The following is a 6391-nucleotide window of genomic DNA, read 5'->3' on the forward strand; positions in this document are numbered from 1 at the left end:
CCTTGGGCCACCCCCAGGGGATGCTGGGCTGCGAGTGACTGACAGAGGGCCTGGCCCCCTGGCGTAGCTGCTCCCTGGCTCATGAGCAGGGTGCTCCTCCAACGGGGTCACTGAGAGCAGGACGGCAAAGCGAAGCCTCCCGGGCAGCAGGTAGGAGGTCATTGCCCTGGAAACTCTCAGGCTCCGGCATCTGCTTCTGGATTCTTGCATGTTCTACTGCCTCAGAGAGCCACCCAAGAGGGGTGGATCCCTTCTCCACAGCCCACCCTTCACAGAAATGAAGGAAACTTCCTTTTCCCCTTAGTTGAGATAAGAGTGGACTCTTCAGGAGAAACCTTTCTTATTTAGGAAACTGAGGAAAATCAAAGCGACGAAAGTGGTTCAGAGCACGTCAGTGGCTCTATTTGCAGAGGTCACTTTCTGTTCCTAACCACCCTGGTCACAGAGCAACACGTTTGGCACAGCCAAGGGTCCAGTCTTGGATGTACCCATCTCTTCAAACTCTCCTGGGCCCTGAGCACCCTGAGACAGAGTGGGGCGGTTCTGCTGGAGGTTGGCTGTGACCTTCCCATGTTCACAGTGAAGGTCACCTCCTACGGCAAGTCCCACCACATCACCCCACCCTCAGGGACCCTCTGGCTTCCCCCCTCTGACCTTGAAGGACCCTTCTACCTGGGCACCTGCCCTCCTATGCCTCAGGCCCAGGCCAAAAAGTCCCCACACTCTGTCTCCATCTCCCTCTGCCCAGCTGAGTGGAGACCTGTGTCCTCCCCAGAGGCCCTGGGCAGCCTGGAGGTTGTGCGGCTTGGAGACAGCCTGCACCTTTTCTGTGATGTGTCGGCCTCTCGCCAGCTTCCTGTGCTGGCCAGAGATAGACCCCTTCTCCCTTCCTGCGTCTCCCATTTGCCTCACTGTCCCCTGCCCCACCTATGAGGCTCCCTGCTTTTGGTTGGTGAGAAGTCTCTGGCCCTCAGGTCATTTGCTGTGAAGATAAAGATCTCAATCCCAGATGTCACCATCTTCAAAGAGCAGCTGGGAAGTATTATTTTATTTGGTTGCTAAACCATGTCTGGCTCCCTTCCCTGGGGTCATGATGGTAGAAAGGGCAGTGAGAGACACCAGTTTGTCAACAAGAGTAGTGGGGAGATTTTCCGAGAGTTGTGAATCCTGTTCAATGACCACTTATTTGATATGTCACCTAATTTATTCCTTCTACAGTTTTTTTAAGGATGAGGAAAGTGGAATATTCATGTGCCCTTACCCCCACCCGTCACTGTCTCCATCAGGGGCTATCATCACCCCACGCCTCTGTGAGGGGCTGAAGTGTGTCCCTCCAAAATTTGTACTTTGAAGTCCTAACCCCCAGTACCTCAGAACGTGGCTGTGTTTGGAGACAGGGTCTTCAAAGGGTAAACAAGGTCATCAGGGTGGCCCCTGATCCAATGTGAATGGTGTCCTTATAAGTAGAGGGAGAGACACCAGGGAGGCACCACACAGAGAGACGATTCCTCCCCGGGTGGGGGACGAGCTGAGGCTGAGGTCCCAGCAGGTGTGTGCCCCTGGGAACCCACCGGCTGCTCCCGAGCATTTGGCTTTCCCCTCCTCTCCATGAAGGACTGTGTGACATGCCAAGTCGACAGTAACACCCACTTGTGACAGCCCTCAGGGCCTCCCAGCCATGGAGGCTGTGTTTCTATACCACCCCCAGGGTGGCTCTGTTTAAAATTAAAGCTCAGCGTGTTGTCATTCTTTAATTCACAATTTATTGTAAAGGGAGGAGAAAAAGCTCTCGCCCTAGCGATTAAGTTTTCAGGAGGATCACCTTTTAGCAAGGCTGTAAAACCGTTGCTGCTGGAAGGCAGGGGTATTTAAAGAATGTGAGCTGGAGTTCTTTTTCCTAAGCCCTTTATTTCGTTTGCACAGTGGTAAGGCATTTGTCATGAGAGGGTCATTTCAGAGCTCTCAGGTCAAGTGCAATAAACTGGTAAACAGCGGCCTGCCACTGAAGGGCAGCTTTCTCTTCGATGCTTAACAGTTATTTATACAGAAGGCTGTCTGTCACCACCCATGCTTCTTGCAGAGAAAATAGCTGGGTTGGGGTTTGGAAACTGGTCTGGCCTTGACTGAATTGTTGGCGCCGGGATCCCTTTGCTGCCCAGGCACCCTCTCCCTGAGGCATGTGGAGATAATGACCTCAAATGCGGGTATAAAAGCCTCCAGGAGCAGCAGGGAGGTATTATTTGATCTTTAAAACTGCTTCTTGTTTAAGTGCAAGTCCTGACCCTCCTGGGCCACATTTCCCTTAGAGAAATACAGAATCCCTGTCCTCATGGCCACGGTCCCCACTCCCAGCAGCCAGTGTCTTTGTAGATCAGGACTTTCTAAGATTGGCGGGGAAATCTGGGGAGGCTCAGCCTCTGGTCAAAATAAATAAAATAGGGTAAATCTCAGTCTTTGGAGCTCCCTCCTCTCCATTAGTTTTAATTAATGATAGTTTAGGTTGGGACAAGTTAAATGTAAAATGGGTGTGGCGGGCAGACCCTGAGGTGGCCTGGTGATTCCCACTGCCTCTTTTCCACCTTGTGTAAGCCTCTCCCCGTGAGTGTGGGGGTCCTTCCCTTGCTTCTGACTGATGGCTTGTGGCAAGGGTGGCATTGTGTGACATGAACTGTCTTCCTAGCAGACTTTTGCATGCTCCCTCTCCTGCTGGCTTTGGTGTTGTGACCTGCTTCAGGGGAGGGCCACCTGGCAGGGACCTTAGGGTGGCCTGCCACTGGCAGCTAGCAGGAAATCTGAAGCTCTCACTTCCACAGCCACAAGGAAATGAATTCTTGCAACAACCCCAGTGAGCACAGAAGCAGCGTCTTTTTCCATTGAGCCTCCAGAGTAGAATGCAGCCCTGCCATTGCCTTGACTGCAGCCAGGGAGACCCTGAAGCAGAGGACCAGCTAGGCCATGCCATCAGACCTCTAATTGCCAGACACTGGGAGACAATACACATGTGTTGTTTAAAGCTGCTAAGTTTGTGATAATTAGCTGGATAGCAATAGAGAATTAACACAAGGGGTCTGCGGAATAAATGAACAAAGACAGCAACGTCACGGGGTGGTGTGTAGCTACTACACAAGGCAAGCCCTGCAAACCCTGGTGAAAGCATCATCTGTGTTTAAGAAATAGGCAACTGTTTAGACTTCTTAGCCATCCTTTGATGTCTGGAGCAGAGCAGGCCAGGAGGATGGGGAAGGAGAGCAGGTCAGGGAGAAACCGGGGGTTCTCGGTGGAGATGGTCAACTAGGCCCTTGTAGCCACTGTGAGGACATTGGCTGTATGTGGGGGATGGGAGGAGTGGGTGGAGAATGACACCACATGCTCTGAAGTCGTGTTCTCAGTCCTGACGTGCGAGTTGTGCAGGAGGAGGCAGGTGCCTGCATCCCGCACACTACTCAGCACCATGTCTGACACATTAGCCGCCCGTGAGTGTTGTTGGATTGAACTGGGTGTGTAAACCATCCATTATTGCTGTGAGTTTTTTGACATTCTGAAGAGTTGACGTCCCAAATATTATCAGTTAAAGGCCTTGAGAGCAAAGACCAAGGTCTCTGAGAAGGAATAAATTCCGCCTCCAGACTGTCCTGGGACTCAGTATCAACTCCTGCTGGACTTTCCAGTCTGCCAGCCCATCCTGTGGATTTCAAACTTGCCAGCCCCCCAATCACGTGAGCCAATTCCTTAAAATAAATATCTGTTTCTTCCTCTCTACACACACACACACACACACACACACACACACACACACACACACACACACACACAGCCCCTCGGCTCTGTTTCTCTGGACAGCCCTGACTAATCCAGTGTGAGAATTCCGAGGGGCCGGAGTCTGTCTACGTGCCCCCTCTCTCTGAGGTCTGGCCTGGGTCTCTGTCACTGTCTCATTTTCATCCTGTGAAGCATGGGGTGTGTCCCCTATATGAGCAGTTGTTGAATGAGGGTTCATTGAGACGCAGCATTCCCGAACAGTCCCTGTGCCGCCGGCTTAGGGAGCAGGTACTAGAAGATGAGCTTCTCGAGTTATCGTCTGAGCTATTACCAGGGCCCTGGGAAGAACGGGGCCTCTCACCTGCCCTGCTCTTCCTGGATCTGGGGTGTCCAGACCCTTAGTAAGCCAGGGTCCTGCTGTTTCCTTAGGCATGAACTCCCCCGCGGACCCCTTCTCTCTGCCTCTGCCCCCTACCCCTCGTTAGAGGTGTCTCAATTCAGAGGGAATCTCAGGAAAGCCAAGGACCCAGGTGTGGGGCCATGTGCAGCCTAACTCTGCCTCTGCCCTGGTGGAGATGGTGTAATGGAACAGGGTCCCTGCGGAGGCATTTTGTGAGCACATGGTACCCTGGCTCCCTTCATTCCCCAGTGTCCAGCAGAGGTGTGAGGGTACGGAAGCCTTGCTGGCCATATTTAGGGGCAGCTGCACACGTGATCTCCCCGACCTTGGGCTCCTGGCCTCCCTGGGTCACAGCAAGGAGGGCACGGTGGCCCAGCAGCACCAGTGGCTGAGGCAGGAGGCTTCTGGCTCCTCAGCATCCTTGAGAATGGGGTGTTTTCTTGTGGCATCTCAGTGCTCAGCTCAGCATGATACGCTCAGGACGGGCTCGGTTCCTAAGGATCCTGAGACCAGGAGGGTCATTGACACCCGAGGAAGGCTGGCCCCACACCAGCAGAGGTCCAGTCTCTGGGTTTAACCAGAGCCTGTTGACCTCTCTGCCTCGGATGGTCACTCACTGAGTCTTGGAGACACAGGAAGGGTGCCAGTCTGCTTCTGTTATTGCTCATTTTATAAAACGTGTTTCCTAAATGACGAGACACAGTAAAACCCGCATAGAAAAAGGGTCCTGAGTGGGTCCACTTGCTGTTACACAGCTCTCTTCCCCCGCTGGGAAGTGGCCCAGCCAGCCTGCAGGATCCAGCTGGGCTCCTGAAGTGCGCAGGGCCCTGTCACTTCACCAACTACCCCCAGGCCCCCTGCCATGTCACTGGGAGAGCCTCTGAGAGCCAGTGGCAAAGTTTTGGGTCATTCTCCCTCTCCTCCACGTGCAGGGCCATCTTGCCTGTGTTCCTGTGGCCCAGACGGTCAGGGGCCTGAGCCTGAAACAGAATCTGCCACATCTATCCTTGGACCCATAGCTCAGGTGGCTTTCCTATGACTCACCAAGTCACATTGAAGTCAAAGCTGTGGGGTAGGGGTGGGGGCACCTGCTCATGAAGAATGACCACATGCCACCTCTAAAAGCACAGGAGTGCTTTCATCAGCTGCCACCAAGGTGCTTGGTCCTTCTGAGGAAGCTTAGGCTGCGTTGGAGTGAGGCCCTCACTTCATTCAGCAACTAGCACCAAACCCAGCAGTGCCAGCCCCACACTAGCCTGCACCGTGGCATCTGTTTCTGAGCTCACTTGCATCTACTCAGCTCTTATTCTGCACAAAGACAAGGTGACTGTCATGGAGCATAAGGTCAGTGCCTTCATTAAAGCAGCTGGTGTAAATGTTGAATCTTTTTGGCCTGGCTTGTTTGCAAAGTTCCTGGCCAAGTCAACATTGGGATCCTCATCTGCAACGTAGGGGCTGGTCCTGCACCAGCAGGAGGTCCTGCCCCTTCCATCACTGCTGCCTCAACTGAGGAGAAGAAAGTAGAAGCAAAGAAAGAAGAATCTGAGGAGTCTGGTGATGACATGGGCTTTGGTCTTTTTGACCAAACCTCTTTTGTAACATGTTGAATAAAAAGCTGAACCCTAAAAAAAAATAAAATAAAAAGAAAAGCCCAGGAGTGGGTTTTCTCTTTGACATGGATTGTGTCCCCCAAGTTTTATATATTAGTAGCTGATCCCCACTGTGACTGTTAAGAGGGTGAGAAATCCTATCATGATAGGTGGGGCTTTGAGGAGGTGATTAGATTGTTGCACTATGCTGTAGTGAATGGATTAATAATGGTGGTCAGGGGCATGGTTGTGAGGGCTTTAAAGACGAGCACATGAGCGGTTAGTCTCTCTCCGCTCCACCATTTCTGTCATATGAGACCCCTGGGTCACTGTCACCACCACCAAGACCCTCACCAGATGTGTTCCCTGCCTTGTGGACTTCCCAGCCTCTGAAACTGTAAGCAATAAATTTTGTTTTCTTATAAATTACCCAGCTCCAGGTATTTTGTTATGAGCAACAGAAATGGACCAATACACTCTTTATGCACTGATGCGGATTAACCTATTTTACATGGTAGAAGGTGGTGCATCTTTTCAGACAGACAGCGCATGCAAGCCGACGCTTACGAAGTGGGACTCCACTCTGCAGCAGTGTGTGGGTGACACAAGGCTTGTGGAGGGGGCGACTGTCGTAGTGCCTGTC

At 52.3% G+C, this 6391-nt stretch overlaps 1 pseudogene; it reads left to right on the forward strand.

The window, feature by feature from the left end:
* The first annotated feature begins 570 nt into the window (after positions 1-570).
* On the forward strand, positions 571-5766 carry LOC103587870 (annotated as a pseudogene).
* Positions 5767-6391: the final 625 nt, after the last annotated feature.

This window comes from Galeopterus variegatus, unplaced genomic scaffold (genome assembly GCF_000696425.1).
Source record: "Galeopterus variegatus unplaced genomic scaffold, G_variegatus-3.0.2 Scaffold497, whole genome shotgun sequence".
Classification (NCBI taxonomy): Eukaryota; Metazoa; Chordata; class Mammalia; order Dermoptera; family Cynocephalidae; genus Galeopterus; species Galeopterus variegatus.